General features: G+C 46.2%; 1 long non-coding RNA gene and 1 pseudogene across 2 annotated transcripts in view; both read right to left on the bottom strand.

Annotated features, from left to right (window-relative positions):
- Rps18l4 (ribosomal protein S18-like 4) overlaps positions 1-17,223 on the bottom strand; it is a 49,837-nt pseudogene that overhangs the window by 17,697 nt on the left and 14,917 nt on the right. The gene's annotated exons all lie outside the window — the stretch shown is intronic.
- LOC147996938 (uncharacterized) overlaps positions 1-17,223 on the bottom strand; it is a 49,323-nt gene that overhangs the window by 10,131 nt on the left and 21,969 nt on the right. The window lies entirely within an intron of this gene.

Here is a 17,223-nt window from a genome sequence, read left to right on the forward strand (position 1 = left end):
ACCCTCTGGAGTTGAGGTTGTAGGTGGTTCTGAACTGCCCAATGTGGTCCTCTGCAGAAGTAGAAGTTCTCTTAATTGTTGAGCCATTTCTCCAGCTCTGATATTTTCTTCTTAACAAGTGCTACAATCAAGTACAGGCTTCTCTCAGATGCTTAAGAAATATGACTTTGTAGTAATGAAAGAATCGAAAGGGAAGGGAAAAATCACCCATGAGCTTCCTTTCTCAGGATGATGATGGTAGTGATGGTGATGATGACGATGATAATGGTTTTCTTTTTTTTGCTTTGTTGTTTCTCCGTGTAGCCCTGGCTGTCCTAGAACTCACTCTGTAGACCAGGCAGGCCTCAAACTCACAGAGATCCACCTGCCTCTGCCTTCTGAGCACTGGGATTAAAGTCCACCACTCCCTGGCTAATAATAATGGTTATCAAACACCAATAATCCCTCCGAGTCTATAGGTTAGACACTGTAAAGCCTCTACACTGAACATGTACTGCCTCCCCCTTTTTGTCATTTTTCCCCAAACAATACATGACCAGCATACATGCAGCATTTTCCTTGTGTTGGGTGCAGGTAATACCCTAGAAACAACTTAGCAGACAGGAGGATGTATGTAGGTCCTATGCAAATACTCAGCCATTTTGTAAAGACTTAAGTATCCCTAGATTTTGGGGTATCCTAGAGCCAATTTCCCATGGATTTTAAGGGGCTCCTATTTCTATATACCCTTACATCTTACAAGATAAATTTGCAAGTACTGGGAGCATTCATTTATTTGGGGTTCCTATTGGTTTATTAGGGCATCAAGAGATAAGTTAGAGGAGTGTATAGCTCAGTGACAGAGCCTTTGCCTGCCCTGTGGGGGCAGGGAGGGTGCTGGATCCAGACCCCAGCACCAAACACTAACATATGGGCACAGAGAAATTCAAAAGAATGAGGAAGTAACATCTTCAGAGAAGACCACCATGTATTTATATGTCCTATGTGATGTCTTTGGGCTATGTCATCCAACCTCACAGCCACTGGTTACACAGGTGTTGGTATTCTAAGCAGCCAGGTATGCTCTGACCCATGGTCCCCTAGCAACAGCCATCTGTGCCTGACTGTATAAGAGGCTCTTGCCCCTTCCTTTTCTCTCTTACCCTCTCTTACTCCCCTCTTACCCTCTCTTACTCTTTGTTCTTCTCTGTTCTTGCCCCCTTCCCCCTTCCCCTTCCCATGTGCCCATGGCCTGCCACCTTTTCTCTCCTCTCCTCTTCCTCTCTCATTAAACCTCTCCACACGGAACCAAGTTGTCAGGGTGTGTTCTGTCCAGGCACAGGCCGAGATTCAAACCCTAACAACAGGGTCACTTGAGTTTGTGTGTAACACAATTTCAATGAAATAAAGTAAGGTTTCAGTTCCTCAGTGACTAGTCACATTTCCAGAGCTCTTACATGTGGCTAGTGACCACTATGCTAGCATAGATATAGAACATTGGTATTATTTCAAAAACTCCACTGGATTTTGCTGGAGAAGAGGTTCCAACCTTTGTAAACACTTTGGGCCTCAGGGTTGGAGACATGGCTCCGTAGTTTAGAGCGCTGGCTGCTCTTTCAGAGGGTCTGGGCTCAATTCTCAGCACCCATGTGGCAGCCCACACCTGTCTGTAGCTCCAGTTCCAGGGCTTCTGACACTCACACACAGTCATCCATGCAGGCAAAACACCAATGAACATACCATAAAAGTAAATTATGTACATTAAAAAAAGGTGGGTTAACAACAACAAAATCAAAATCAAACAAAAGCAACTTTGGTTCTCTTTCACGCGCCTCAAGTCTTCTTCTCTTACAGTGTGAGGCAAGCACGGGTAGATAGCACAGCAACAAAGACGCACACTGATGTTTCAGTCAAACTTCACAACACCAACAATAACCGAAGGCAGCGGGGCAGCTTGCACCCTCTCTGCTGTTTGGATCTGGCTCGTCCCTATTTAGTTCCTGTCACGTCTTTACCTTCCTTTCCACTGTAGAGTCTAAGCTCTGTGAGAGCAGAGCCTGGGCTGAGCTCCTCACAGAGACCCACACTGACAGGTAGGTAGTGCTAATGAGATCAGTTCTGGATCTTCCTCCTCTTCCTCTTCCTCTTCCTCTTCCTCTCTCTTTCTCTTCCTCCTCTTCCCCCCCTCTTCCTCCTCTTCCCCCCTCTTCCTCCCCTCCCCCTCCTCTTCCTCCTCCTCCTCTTCTTCCTCCTTTTCCTCCCCTCCCTCTCCTCCCTCTCCTCTCCTTCTTCCTCTTCCTCTCTCTTTCTCTTCCTCCTCTTCCCCCCTCTTCTTCCCCTCCCCTCCTCCTCCTCTTCTTCCTCCTTTTCCTCCCCTCCCCCTCCTCCCCCTCCTCTCCTTCTTCCTCTTCCTCTTCTTCCTCCTCTTCCTCTTCCCCCTCTTCCTCCCCTCCCCCCTCCTCTTCCTCCTTCTCTTCCTCCTTCTCTTCTTCCTCCTCTTCCTCCTCTTCCTCCTCTTCCTCTTCCTCCTCTTCCTCCTTCTCAGCTTGCTATATGGCTCAGACTGGCCTTTTAAGCTCCTGCCTCAGCCTCCCAGATGCTGAGGTTACAGGCAGAGGCCAGAGGTGCCGCTCAGGAGTTCACTCAGTGTAGCTGCTCTTCGAACCTCCTCTCCAGGAGGCTAAGGCTGGAGGCCTGACCATGGGAGAGTGCCCTGAATCACCACCCAAATGCCCAAGCTAAGGGAAGCTAAGCCCAAGTCCCTGCAAGATTGTCGGCTCAGACCCTGAGGACTATGATCTCTTTCCCATGGAGTTTGGGTTTAGCTGAATTTAAAAGACCAAATCTGTGACCCACAGAATTGTTTATTTCAGAATTCTCCAAATTTCAGTCGCTTTCTTCATATTTTTTTTTTTACTGAATTTCTGTATCACCTGTGGATCATTTTAACCCTTTCTAAATCTTCAAATGGGGCACTAGGGTGTGGCTTGGACCTAAAGTCTGCCTAGCATACATATACAGGCTGTAGGTTCCACCCCTAGGACTACATAGTGAACACCCCACAAAACCTTGAAATGTTTAGATTAGTTTGAGTCCCTCCTTGCTTACTCCATGACTCCTCATCTCCAGGTGAATCTCAGTGCCCTCCCCCACACCCCACCCCTGCCCCGCCCCCACCCTACCCCCATCCCCAGTTACTTCTCTGACCTCATTTCTGTCACCCATTTAGTCTACTCCAGCCACACTGACCTCTGCGTATTCTTGGAACATTCCTGGCAAGCTGCTACCTCAGAGCCTTGGCTCAACCGGCTGGAATGCTTCCCTCCTCCCTTGCCAGTCAGAGAGGACCTTCCTCAGCACCCTGTGCAGAAGGGTAGCCTCTTTGCTCTTCCAAATAAGTGTCATAGCATCCAGAAAATGTTCACACCCGCTGCCAGAGTATTGTTTGATGCTGCATTGTATTTATAGAAAAATGTGGCAGAAATAAACAATATATGACATGATATAAAAAATATAGCATATATATTTTCAGTCAAGCACAGTGACACATGCCTGCAACCCCAACATTTGAAAGGACGAGGCAGGAGGACTGCTGAGAGTTCAAAACCAGTCTAGGTAGGCTACACAGTACTTTTTGGGCCAGCCTGGGCTACTCGACAAGATTCTATCTCAAAATAAAAATCATAGTTTTTTTACCTCTCTCTTTTCTCTCATTTCCTGTTTATCTTACTGTGTAGCCTGGGATAGCCTCCTTGCCATCCCATGTCTATCTTGCTATGTAGCCTGGGATAGCCTCCTCTGGCTTGTCATCTTCCAGTGCTGACATGAATGCCATCCCACATGGCTGACCCTTTTATTATATTGTCTTCTTTCAGTTCCTGCAGCGTCTTTTCATTTGTTTAGGCTTGTATTTTATGTTGTTTATTAAAGCGTTACTATTTTCTCGATAAAGATAAAGCACGAGTCTTTTATTGAATTTCTTTTTAGATATATAAAATTGTGTTGCTTTTGTAAAGGGTCTCTTCTTAAAATTACATTACAGTAGAAAATGTTTACGAACCCACTTTTATCTCTAATATTATTATCCGCCACCCCCGCCCCCATGAGTCTTACAGGCATCAGGGAGTGGACGAAGACTGACAGCTCTGAATGGTGATATTATTTTTGATATACTGAGAAGCATTGAAGATGGATCAGAAGGGAGCGATAAAGCACTCTTTAGCATTGGTGTTTCAGCAGAAACCTTAAATCCACTTCACATCCATCCTGTACTGCGCGGCTTCCAGTCTGGGGAACACTGGTCTGTTAAATTTCACCACGTTGACATACATGCCTTTTGGATTATCGGTTGTTTTGGCTAACCCTTGGGCCTGTCTTTAGTTTGGGAGGTGAAAGGCGGGTGATAAACTAGGAAAGGATATGGAAGAGGTGGAGGATCCCAGCGTCTGGCTTTGGGGAGCCTCCCCAACCCACGTACACCAAGCAGCCTTCACTGCACCTATGAGTGGCTGTGCCCTTGTAGGAGTCCCCAGGGCAAAGCCGGGTCCTGGCGAGGGCACCACACCGCACCGAGAGGGGTGGTGGTGGTGGGGTTGGGTAAAAGCCTCCTGCTTTTTACACAGAGGACCAGGCTGTGGGTGTGAAGCAGGAAATGGGGGCTTCTGAGAATTGCTGAGCGTTCCTGGAAGCCCGTAAGAGCTGAGACATCTGGCTTCTGAAGTTCACTGCCTGATGGCGTTTGGGGCCTGGAGGACGGAGGCCCCTCTGGGAGCATGTGCTCAGTAGCTACAAACTCCCAGGCCTCACAGGATGTCGATGGTGAACTGGAGGAGACTTTCAGCTCTGGACCCTTCCGGTCTCCCTCTACTGTGGCCTGGTCCCTGCAGGCAGTCCTTGCAGCCTTTGCCTGTCAAACTGAGGTATGTCTTCTGGGAAGGCAGAAACATTTTCAAGATCCTCCTTGTCTGAGAAATCCTTGAACTGAAGAAGACAGGAAGCCACAGGCTGCTGGATGGGCAGAGCCTTACCTGGGGTTACCCACCTCAGAGGGGAATGCAGCAGGTCTGAGTCATCAGCGATGCTTAACAAATTATTATTCTTCCATGTTCACCCATCAGAGAGAGGTGGAGGGCAGCCTAATACCCAGACGAGGGCTGTTTCTGCCTCTGCCATATTTCTGAGATAGCCTCTTAGACTGTGAAACCCACACAACACTGTCATGTCATATAATCCCTCCTTTTTTTTTTGTTTTGAGAGCAGACATGGTGAATATAATATATAATCCAATATGTATTTAAAATATTTTATTATTGTGTATGTGCAGTGTGTGTGTATGTGTGTGTGTGTGTGTGTGTGTGTGTGTGTGTGTGTGTGTGTGCGTGTGTGTGAATGAGCACACATGCCATGGCTCATGTTTGAAGGACAGAGAACAACTTTGTAGACTCAATTCTCTCCTTTCACCTTTATACACATGATGAGGGTCAGACTCAGGTCATCAGGCAACAAGAGCGTTTGCCTGCTGAGCCATTTAGCCAGCCCAACAATAATATGCTGTTGCTATCTTTTGTTTGTTTGTTTTTCAGACAGGGTCTCTCTATAGACCTACCTGGCCTAGAACCCAGTTCATAGACCAGACTGGCCTTGAACTTACAGAGATCCCTCTGCCTCTGCCTTCCCAGTACTGGAATTAAAGACATGTATCATCAAGCCCAGGATAACATGTATTGATTATGGCATTGACCATTACAGTAACAAATGAATTCCCAAACGCACAGACTCAACTGGATTCTCTGTGTCACATTCAGTTCGAGTTGCTTGACAGTTGGTTCTTTCCTTCCTCAGTGATTCATAGATCCTGAGCCCTTTCATCCTGTGGTTCTGTTGTCCCCTAGGGCTTCAGCGGAGAGAAGGAGAAAGAGACTATCAAGCAGCCATGCTCAGTTCCTGAAGGCTTCGGCTCAGAAACGACACACAGTTTTGCCTCACACCCCACAGGCAAAACTGTGTGCATGGCCACACCTGGATCTGAAGGGAGCTGACAGTATCCACCGTGCCTGACTGGCTACTTCCTGGAAGCAGCCTGCATCGCAGCGCGAGTGGACGCTGCTAGTCATGCTCTGTATGCAGTGGGAAGGTCGGTGGTGGTTGGGTGCTGAGCGTGGGTGGAGAAAAGTCACAAGCAATTTTCACTTGAAACGGGTAAAACCGTGTAGGTTCCAATTTGCTTTGAAAGTCAGAGAGGGCCAATGGGGATGGTTCATTATAAAGAATACAACAAGAAAGTTGTTGTTATTTGTTGTTTCCTGGCTGTCCTGGAACTCACTCTGTAGACCAGGCTGGCCTCAAACTCACAGAAATCAGCCTTTCTCAGCCTCCTGAGAACCAGGATTAAAGGCATCCACCACCTTTAATGGTGGTAATAATGATCGCCGTTAGCGAAGTTATTACCAATTTTGTTGGTATCAGGAATTGCCTTTAGTAGCCACACCGGTTGGTCACTGTTGCCATGGCAACGGCCATACATTCCCAGAAGACCTTTTGGGTCAATTCACACCTCCACCTGGAAACCGTCACATTACATTCCAAATAAAAGGTAACCGCCTTCTGCCCTTGCTCTCTCTCTCTCTTTTCTCTCTTCTCTCTCTTTTCTCTTCTTTCTCTAGCCCCTTCCCTTTGTCTCATTCCCCCATTAAAATCTCACCATGTGGAACTGTGTTGGTATTGGTTTGGTGTGCTCTTTTCCCACGGGTGCGGCCGATATTCTGATATTATTAATAACTGATACTTGATATTAATAACAACAATTTTGACGTCAGTTATTAAGTCCAGGGCCTTCAGCATGTACTCCAGCCCTTTATCAATCCTAGGCTCAGAAAACCTAGCAGGCCCTTCACTAAAGGCAGAGAGGTTCTAGGGCAGGGGTGATGTGGGAAGAAGCAGAGAGGGCTTTTTCCCCCTATGCTGTGCCTACCAAGGAAGACTTCCAGGTGGGTACAAATTCAGGAAGCCTTGGATGGCGGGCGAGCATAGAAATGCCCACAGTGAACACTCCATATGCATTTCTTGAGACACAGAGACACAAGCACCAATGAGTTCTCAAGAAAATGAGATGCCTCGCACCGAATGTGTAGGTTTTATCTTTGTTTTGCTTTGCTTTGTTTTTGTCTTGTTTATTGTTTTTTGAGACACGATTTCTCTGTGTAGCCCGGGCTATTCTGGAACTTACTCTGTAGACCACCTCCATTCCAAACTCTCTGAGACCCAGCGGCGCCTTGGTGTCCAAGAGTTTGGGTGCTCCTAGCCCTGGGCTCCTTATCACAAGCCTGGGGACCCCAACCCTGTGTGGTTTTGAATTCACCCAGATCTGCCTGCCTCTGCCTTCCTAATGCTGGGAATAAAGACATGCACCACCACTTCCTGCCCCCCCTTTTTTAAACACAAAGATTTACCGTTTTGCATGTAAAAAATGGAATCAGCTTGGAAAGGGAGAAGAGATTTAGAATTAACACTATGTACTTAGTATACAGACAAATATTAGCCTGCCCAGAAGAGGGATATTAGATATAGGAAGACAGATGGGTGGGGGATAGACTGTGAGTGCTGAGGGAAAGAATAAGGGGGGGGCAATGAAGACCCAGTACAGCAGAGCACAGTCTATGAGAAGATCGGTGGATTCTGGTTCTGGTCAGAATCATGTTCACTTAACAAACTGGCGATTGTGTTCTTACTGTGTGAGCCAGGATTGCTTAGGTCCTTGTATTAGTTAACCTTTCTGTTGCTGGGATGAAAAGAAATCATGACCAAAGGCAGCTAAAGAAGAAATAATTTATTTGGGCTCATGGTTTCAGAGTCCACAATGACAGGGGAGACTTGGCAGTAGGCAGGGGCAGCAGGAAGCAAAGAGATCACCTCTTTAATGTAAACAGGAAGCAGAAATCATGAACTGGAAGTGGGGTGAGGCTATAAATCTCAGAGCTCTCCTCTAGTGATGCTCCTCCTCTACTAAGGTGGTCCTAGCACGGGCTTAAACAGCACCACTAAGTCGGGGACCATGTTCAAATACCTGAGCCTAAGGGGCCACTTCTCCATAAACTGCCATAGTCTTAGACATGCAGCACGGAAAAATCCAAAACCTCTGTCCTTGTAGATTTTATGTTGTCTAGGAAGGAGACATGACCAACAAGGCAGAGATACACACACACACACACCGCACATCATAGTTCCTGGTCGTCTCCCCACAGTCCAATTAACCCTTTCTTCTGAGTAACAGAATCCCTTCCATTGGCCAGGATGTAATGAATGATTAGGTAAAGCTGACCCCATCTCTCGTCCTAGAGTGGTTCCCAATTGGATCCCAATTCCTCTAACCCAATCCTGGAAACCCACTCCCACTTGCCAGAGACAAGTTCAAAAAGTCAGGCCAGTGCCAGGCAACATAGGAGCCCTCTGACCAGGGTCTCTGGTCCAGGAGCAGGTACACAGCCTAAGCCAGCCTAAGATTAAAAGGAGGGATTTATTCTCTGCTTGGGAGGAGGAGTTTTCCTCTGAAGTGAACAAGGAAGCATGCTGTCACAAGAGTCACTCAGGACATGGTGGCACGGCCATCTCTGGACAATGCAGGAGGCCACTCTGCAGACAGAGCCAGTACAAAGAATAGGACAGAGTGGAGAACTCCAGAGCAAATGGAGTCAGAGCCCTGATTATCCCATGCCCGGAGCTGCTACACTTCAAGACTCCCTATTATGTGCCATGAACAAGCTCTTTACTGTTTGTGCCGTTCCAGTTAGGTCTTCTGTTTTGTGATATTTGAAGGTCTTAACCAAGACAATAAAGTTTTAGCAGCTAGCAGTTCTCAAGAATGAGCTCATGCCAGACACACTTTTTATATCTGCAATTTTATTTACTGCTTTTGATGACCTTAGGAAACAAATACAACTATTGTCCTTACTTGTAAATGGGTTTTACTCAAGATCTTATGGGTAATAAATGGCAGAACCAAATCGCTGGAGCTCAGAGCCTGTGCTCTTTGCCATAGTGTTGTAGTCATTTCTATGTGAAACAGAGGAAGAGCATGAGGGGAGCCAGAAGCAGAGATGGTCTCGTTCTTACTCGTTTTGTTTGCTAGTGTTAGTTGTTGGAAATCCAGGGCCTTTAGGCAGGCCCGACGAGTCTTTCCATTGAGTTCCACCCACAGTGCCCCGCTCTTGGCATTTTTAATTTTGAGATAGGGTCTCATTACATTGCCCAGGCAGGCCTTGAACTCATGGATCTTCCTGCCTTAGCCTCCTGAGTAGCTGCAATTGCAGGCCTACACCACCAGGTCTGACTGGTTTTGAGGCAGAGTTTCAGGAAACTAGTCTTGAACTTGCTACACAGAAGGAAGTGTCTGCTCCTCCTGCCTCCACCTCCCTACATAGCGAGCTCAAGACCAACCTTACCTGTGTAGCAAGATCTTATTTCCCAATAAAGTTCAGTAAGCCAGGCATGGCGGCATACTCACACTCAGGAGTCAGAGGTAGGGGATCTATATTTCAAGGTTAGGCTTGACCACATACAAAGTTTGAGGCCAACAAATCTTTAGTCCAAATGTAGCCCAGGCTAGATTTAAACTTAGGATTCTCCTACTTCTGTCTCCTAAATGCTGGGACTACAGTTGAGTTCCACCAAATCTGCTCTGCTTCTGTTTTAATTTGTACCTCCTTTTTTTTTTTTTTTTCTTTTTTTTCGGAGCTGGGGACCGAACCCAGGGCCTTGTGCTTGCTAGGCAAGCGCTCTACCACTGAGCTAAATCCCCAGCCCCTAATTTGTATCTCCTTAAAGAGTAAAAATGATGATCAACCAAAAAGTAAAAGAAACCCTGGAGGCCAGCCTGGGCTTGAGGAGACTGTCTCCTCACTGCCACCAACTATCAGCCCCTTCAAAAGAAAATGTCCCATGAATATTCTCATTAGATGAGATAAAAGTTGAGATTTATTAAGATAAGGACAGTAGTGTAGAATATAGGACTGTGCCACCTCACCCATCCACGTGTTAATTTTACAGTCCCTCTTTCTGAAATGCCTATCCCTGGGGCATCTGTTCCTCACCCTCCCAGTTCCCCCCACCCTGTGAAAACGCCTAAGAACAGCAAGCTCCGTGTTTACATCTAATCACAACCAAAGCAGAGCTTCTAACTCCAGTGTTTCCAGCCAGGAGGGGTTGTGCACATCTGTAATCCCAGCACTGGAGAGACTGAGGCAGGAAGATTATAACTTCAAGACTGGCTTGGGCTACAAAAGAAATTAGAGAGCAGCCTAAACTTTGAAGTAAGACCCTACTTAAGAGTAAAAGGTCTCAGAAATATTATCATTAAGATAGTACATTTAGTTAGTGTGCGTGTGTGCGTGTGTGTGCGTGCGTGTGTGTGTGCGTGTGTGCGTGTGTGCATGTGTGTGTGCGTGTGTGTGCATGTGTGTGTGTGCGTGTGTGTGCATGTGTGTGTGTGCATGTGTGTGTGCGTGTGTGTGCGTGTGTGTGTGTGCACGTGCGTGTGCATGCACATGGAAGTCAGAGGACAACTTGGCAGAGTTGTTTTTATCCCTTGACTATGTGTCCCAGGCACTGAATGCATTTTATCCACTGAGCCATCTCACCAGCCCCTCAATTTTAATTTATTTTTTTAAATTATATTTATTTATTTACTTTTCTGAGTAGGAATGTTTTGCTTTGCATGTAGGTACTTACACCATCTGTGTGCAGTGCCTTCAAAGGACACAAGAAGACTCTGGATCCCCTGGTCCTGGAGTTATAACCAGTTGTCAGCCACCGTCTGTGCTGAGGAGCAAACCCAGGTCCTCTGGAAGAACAACTGGTTCTCCTAACCTCTGAGCCATCTCTAGAGCCCCCTCATAGGTTTTTGTTGTTGTTTGTCGTTTTGTTTTTTAAAAGTCAAGCAAAGTTGAGATTTATTTAGAAAAGTATAGTAGTATACACCCAAGGGTGGGTGCTGCATTTTAAAGACGATCTTCTCTCAATGGTTTTGATTAAATGACTCGATCGGCTGAGCTAATCACAATGATTTCATTGAAAAGGAAGGCCTCAACCACATGGCTACCTCCAGGTTTTTGAGTTAGACCAACCCTATCTAAAAGGGAAGGAAACGCACTAGAGCAAAATGAAGATGTTTTTAACCAAACAGGAGAGAGAAAAAACTAATATATCATCTGTAGAAGAGACGTTCTATTCATGAGTCATATGCAGGACGGTAGCTATGACTGTCTTAGAAGCTAACAGACAAAGCCAGGTAGGAGAAATGGATCACTTCAAGGCTAGTGATCCAGGAACATGGAAAGTCATGGCCAAAGGCAGGTAACAGAGAGCCTTTGGAAATTTTCCATTTTTGATGGGAACTTTTGGGAATCAAGACCAGGACTTTGGTTGAGGAAATGACATAAAGACCAATAGTGTCCTGGGTTGGGGGAAGCCCATTGATTTGACAGTTACCAAGAATAGAATTATTTTCCATGTCAATGACTGGGTAAAGCAGGCCAAGTGAAAGCACTCTCCCTGAGGTGCCCTCCCTTAACCCCACTTCCAACAGCATTCAAACGACATGAGCATTGATGCCCAGGACTGGGCCTGCCTTCCCTTACCCAAGAAAGTCTGGAGATCACCAGGATGGCACCTGTAACTTGATATAGGACCACTCTGTGGAGAGGGCAGCTGTGGAAACCACCATCTGAGTGGAGAGAAGCGGAGGCTACCATGATGGCTGATCCTGGAGACTCAGAGCAAGTGCGATTGCTCCTGTCTGCAAGCCCAGCATTCATGAGGCTGAGGCAGGAACGCTACAAGCTTGGGGCCAGCTACACAACATAATATGCACTTCACAAGACCCTTTCTGAACGCCTCCTACCCTGGGGGAATGGAGATACTGGTGTTAGATGGGCCTGCTTTGAGTCTCATGTTGATGACTTATGACATTACCTTGGACATTCTGTAACTACCCTGAACCTCGGTTTCCTCACAGTAATAAAAATCTATTCCCACCTAGAGATAAGTGATGAGGTCGAATCAGATGGAAGGCATTAAAAACAGTGCGTTTCTGTTTCACAGAATTGGTCAAATAAGCATGACTTCTCAGGCACAAAGTCTTCCAGAGCCCACATTCTGGCTCCAGGATGATTACTATTTCATTAACTCTGAAGTACAGTCTCCTCCCTGCCCACCTCCATATCTCAGACATCCTTGCAATTAGGACTCACTGTGCCCTGCAGTGTACTTTAACTTCTGGTGTCTCCTAACAATCCACGAAGTGATAGAATGTTGCACTGGACTCAGTCCTTCATATTCTGGTACCTCAATTTCCTCAGTTGTAAAATGGGGATATTAATATACCTGCCTTATTGCTGTAAAAATAAAAAGTTATATTTGTTTTGCAGGTTTCTGACTTATCATAAAGGCTTAGCAAATCCCACTCTTACTTTGGTAGTTATGTCAGACCAGGTTGGGAGTGGTAGGAATGTTATAATGTGAGCGTGTGCTGGCAGCAGCAACCTGGAGAGCTGTGCACAGGTGACAGTGGGTCAGTAGGGCAATAGTGGTTCCCATGATCCAAAGGGGCATGTAGACTGAGCGTGATGCTGCATGCTAGCACTCAGGAGTGGAACTGGGAAGATTGCTAGTTCAAAGCTTGGTGAGGTACATAGCAAGACTTCCATCTAAAAAACAAAATAAAACAACAGGGTCTGGGAGATGGAGGGATGGCTGAACCATTAAGATCATTTGTTGCTCTTCCAGAGGACCCGAGTTCAAGTTCCCAACACCCATGTCATGTGACTCGCAACTATCGGTAATTGCAGCTCCAGGAAGCCATAAGCCTCTGGCTCCAGTTGTGGTAAATAGTATTATTTGGGGGGGGGGGTTTAACCCCACTTTTAATCATTTAGTTCATATAAAAGGCATGAAATCTTTATATTTATAATGTATAATGCCTTAAAGCATTAGATCTGGGCAGATACCTACCCTTTATGTTAGTTTGTCTACTTCCCTGTCAGTAACTTCAAGATATCACTTACCATGTTCTGACTGGACCACTCCTACTCTAACAGGACAGCCTTCATGGCCATGGGCTCACGATCCGCCTACCCCATGGCACCTTCTCCACCTGTCTCCTTTCTTCTTCCCATCTTTTGTGGTCTCTGCCTCAGATCCCAAGGCCCCAACTCATGCCCTTCCCTGCCTACCTCTCTTCTGCCCAGCTACAAGCTGAAGGCATCTTTATTAACCAACAGTCTTAAACTAAGGAGCAAGGTTTGCACAGGCTTGTGTGAGAATTCACACGTCTTGAGGCAACTAGACCTCGGGATACAGAATTTAGCATTACAATACATAGCAACAGGCCAAGCCTCTATATCCACAGGCACTTACACTCATGCATACATACCCACACAGAGACACAGACACCTACACATAATTTAAAAGTAATAAAATCAAATCCTAAAATTAGAGGAAAAAACTAAAGAGGAACAGAAGGAAAGAGCAGTGGTTTGGAAACTGACAAGTGGCTGATGGAATAAATGGCAGGATGCCAAGGCTGCTGCCCTGTGGGCATGGGATGTTGGGTTAAAAGGGATTATCAGATTGCGCTCGTCTATGTCCTCACTGGACCTGGATATCCCCTTCTTATAATAGCTACCAGTGTACTTAGTCATTGTTATATGCCCCTGTGCTAATTGATAATTATTATATTACAATAATTAAAAAGAAGATCAAACCTGTGAGTCAGATCATAGTTTTAGGTCACCTTTGTAGAACACATCAAGGTTCAAAGAGATAAGCTGTCATGCTCAAAGTCACGTGACTTTTAAGTGGCAGAGCTGGCATTTGATTCAGGGCTCTGCCACACTGCTTCTTGAGCTCAGTCCGCCAGCATCTCTTAGTATATCTAGAAGCTATTCCTTCCCTCTATTACAGACCCCTTCTTGGGTCTCTGTCCCCCGAGTACACAAATGCCAAGCTCACGAGTCATCTGTTTGGCCAAAATTCTGTTCCGATTTGATAAACTCTAGCTAGGCCAGCTCACTCAGCATGATTCAGCCAGAGAGAATAGCAAGGCTGCATGCCCGGCATGCCGACCAGCTGAGCTCAGGCAGGATGGGTGGTGTTCAGGAACCTCAGCCTGACAGATGGCCCTACTCGGCTGTCTTCATGGGCCTGGTGCCAGGTGCGGCAATCACTCTCTGCAGGAGGGAGTTGTGGGAGCCTAGTTCTGTGAGTATCACATGTGTGGGTTACTGGGTATGGGTGTGTACTTAGGAGACACACGGGAGCGAGGGTGTTTGTGATCCGCACACTCTCTTGGATGTTGTGCATGTTTACGTGTGCGTGCCTGGTTGTGTGTCTTTGTGGGTACATTCTGAGGTGTGTGTACGTTCGAGTTTCAAATCTGCGTTCATTCTGGTTGTGTGTGCTCACACTATGAAAGAGGAAGACAGATGTGGGGGAAGAGAGAAGGAGGGGTTGCTCTTGGCTGTCCCCACTTGCAGGGAAAGCTGCTGCATGTCCCTTCCCTTAGCTCTGCCCTCATCAGCCATGCAGCTGCAGCACCAGGAACAACGAGAGTAGCAACAGCAGCAACAACAGTAGCAGCAGCAGCAGCAGCAGCAGCAGCAGCAGCAGCAGCAGCAGCAGCAATCATCCCATTCCCATTGTGAAATGTAGTCTGTGGATGAATTTCAGATTTCTAAACACAGCTTCTCGATTATGTTTTCCCATAAGATAGAGATATTAACTGTTTATGAATTTAGGGTTCCTTTAAAACTCTGGTGACCAGAATAATAACCTCAAACATCATTTCACATACATTTTCATGGAGTTCACAAGGTACTCTCCAAGACCTAGCAACCAGCCTTCAGTTAAGAAAACTAAATGTTTGCACAGCAGGTAGGGAGTGCCACCTAGAGTGAGATCTGCTTAGGGAGCCCACAGGAGAATTGGATATAGATACATTGTAATAAATAGAGAGTCCACAGGACAAATGCATGTAGATACATTGTAATAAATAGGGCGGGACAGTGAGTTCAAGGACAGATGGGCGGAGAAACGGGCTCCAGGAATCATCCACCAATCCACCAAAGAGGCAGACATTCAGGCAAGGCATAGAAATGTGAGAGGCAATTGTGGAATTGCAAAGATGGGGAAGGACATAAAAGCAGAAGGGATGGTCTGAAAAAGAATCTTGGAACAGCCCGTGGAGGGCCTGATGCATTACTAGACTAAAGGTTCTGGAGTTATATGAGCAAGGAATAGTCTGACCTAATGAGTGATTTGCAGAAATCAAAACCTATCTAGCATTTGCCCAGAGATTGCAAACAGAAATCTGTTGCAATCGTTCCTTTGAGAGAAAATGAAGATTCGAGCAACACTATGTGGGGAAAAAAAACCAGAGGAAGGGTTTGACTAAAGATATTTAGCAGATAAACCAGTCAGGAATCAGGTTCTGCTCCTGGGAAGTGGAAAGGAGGGGTGTTGGCTTTTGTATCCTAGCTTTCCAGAAAGATAAATGTTTGTGCCGTTTGCTGAGCTGGACGCACAGCACTATGGTGATAGCCTCTGGGAAGGACAGGGATTGGGGACACAATACGAGCCATCTGAGAAGAGATTTACACTAAGAGGTTTGCTGTGTAGATGTGGAGCGCTGGGAAGAGAGATTCCGAAACAAATCTGTGAGTCATGAGAGATGGGTGATATGTGAAGTCATGGGCGGAGGTTGAGATCAGTAAGGGAGAGGGAAGATGTCACAGAACAGGGCTGGGAAAGAAGTCAGGATGTAAGGGTGAAGGAGACAGTGAGAGAGGATTCTTGGGATCTGGAAGAACTAGAATAGATTCAGAAGAAAACTGACTCCTGGAAGCTAAAAGTACACAGAATTTTAAGAATGAGGAAACAGTCATTAGTGTCAAAGGCTAAAGTAAGGTCAAGTAGGCTGAGGAATGGTGTAAAAGCAGAATGGGAGGGGCTTTTATGTTCTGTATTGGCACTGTGGTCACAGTGTCCCTGAACCACTCCAGGGTTCAAGCACCAAATTTGAACAACGGAAAGGGATACCACAGGTGATCGTGGGAGGCTGCTTGAAAGAAGGACTCCAACTTCTGGACAAGATGGGGAATGACGCATTAAATTGAATATCCTAAAACAATGATAAACAAGGCAAAAAGCATAAAACAACTGTTCCAGAGCAGAGAACAGTAGCGCAGGATGCTAAGTGTTCAAGCAGGGGCTAAAAATAAGATGAGTCCCACACCACATCTGTGTGCTCTGTGGAGAGTTTGCAGGCGGTAGGGCACAGAGAGGCATCCAAAGCAGAGCTGACACAGTCTCTGAGAGGAGGAGTTAGAGCTGGTCGTCTAGGGAAGCTAAGATACTTAGTGATCACAGGGCACAGAAAGATCTCCAGAGTGCCAGAGAGCAGGGCCTGTTAAGTCTACTGTGGTGGTTTGCAACCTGTGGGTTGTGACCACTTTGGGGGTTGCACATGAGACATGTTGTACATCAGATATTTACATTACCACTCACAACGGTAGCAAAATTACAGTTATGAGGTAGCAGTGAAAATAATTTTATGGTTGGGGTCACCGCATCTTGGGGAACTGTATTAAAGGATCAAAGCATTAGGAAGGTTGAGAACCACCGCTCTCCCTGGATATAATGACTGACCACACAGGAGGAGGCAGCTGAAGGCTAAAGATGCTGGGAGCAAACAGGTGCAACGCACTTCGGAGCTCACAGGAGGATGGGAGTAGTTCATATTCCCAACAACCAGAGTGGAGAAACCTTGTATCAAGCCTGGGGAGAATGCCCAGAAGGATGTTGCCTGATACCGGAGGCAACTTAGTCCTAGAATAGGCTTCACTCCCAAAATGCAAAGTAATCTCAAAGGTACCAAACTGTGTCCAAGAAAGTTAACTACATCCTGGAACCAAACTCCATACAAGGAAATGGAGAAGTCCAGTCCGGACCATGTAAAGTTCACAGGCATGAAAAAAGAGAGGAAATTCTGACTCACGATAAAGGGGAATTATCAGCTAATAGAAACAGATCTACACTGACAGAATGAGAGAATTACAAGAACAGCACATCAGATATCATAAGTACACCTCACCTCATATAGTTAAGAGAACAGAACGAAGCACAAGCATGTTGAGGGGTGGGATGGATGATGCAAAAAAAGACCAAACCAAGCTTAAAGGAGCAGAAAGTGCAGTG

The sequence above is a fragment of the Rattus norvegicus genome, chromosome 1, assembly GCF_021556685.1.
Source record: "Rattus norvegicus strain SHRSP/BbbUtx chromosome 1, alternate assembly SHRSP_T2T, whole genome shotgun sequence".
NCBI lineage: Eukaryota > Metazoa > Chordata > Mammalia > Rodentia > Muridae > Rattus > Rattus norvegicus.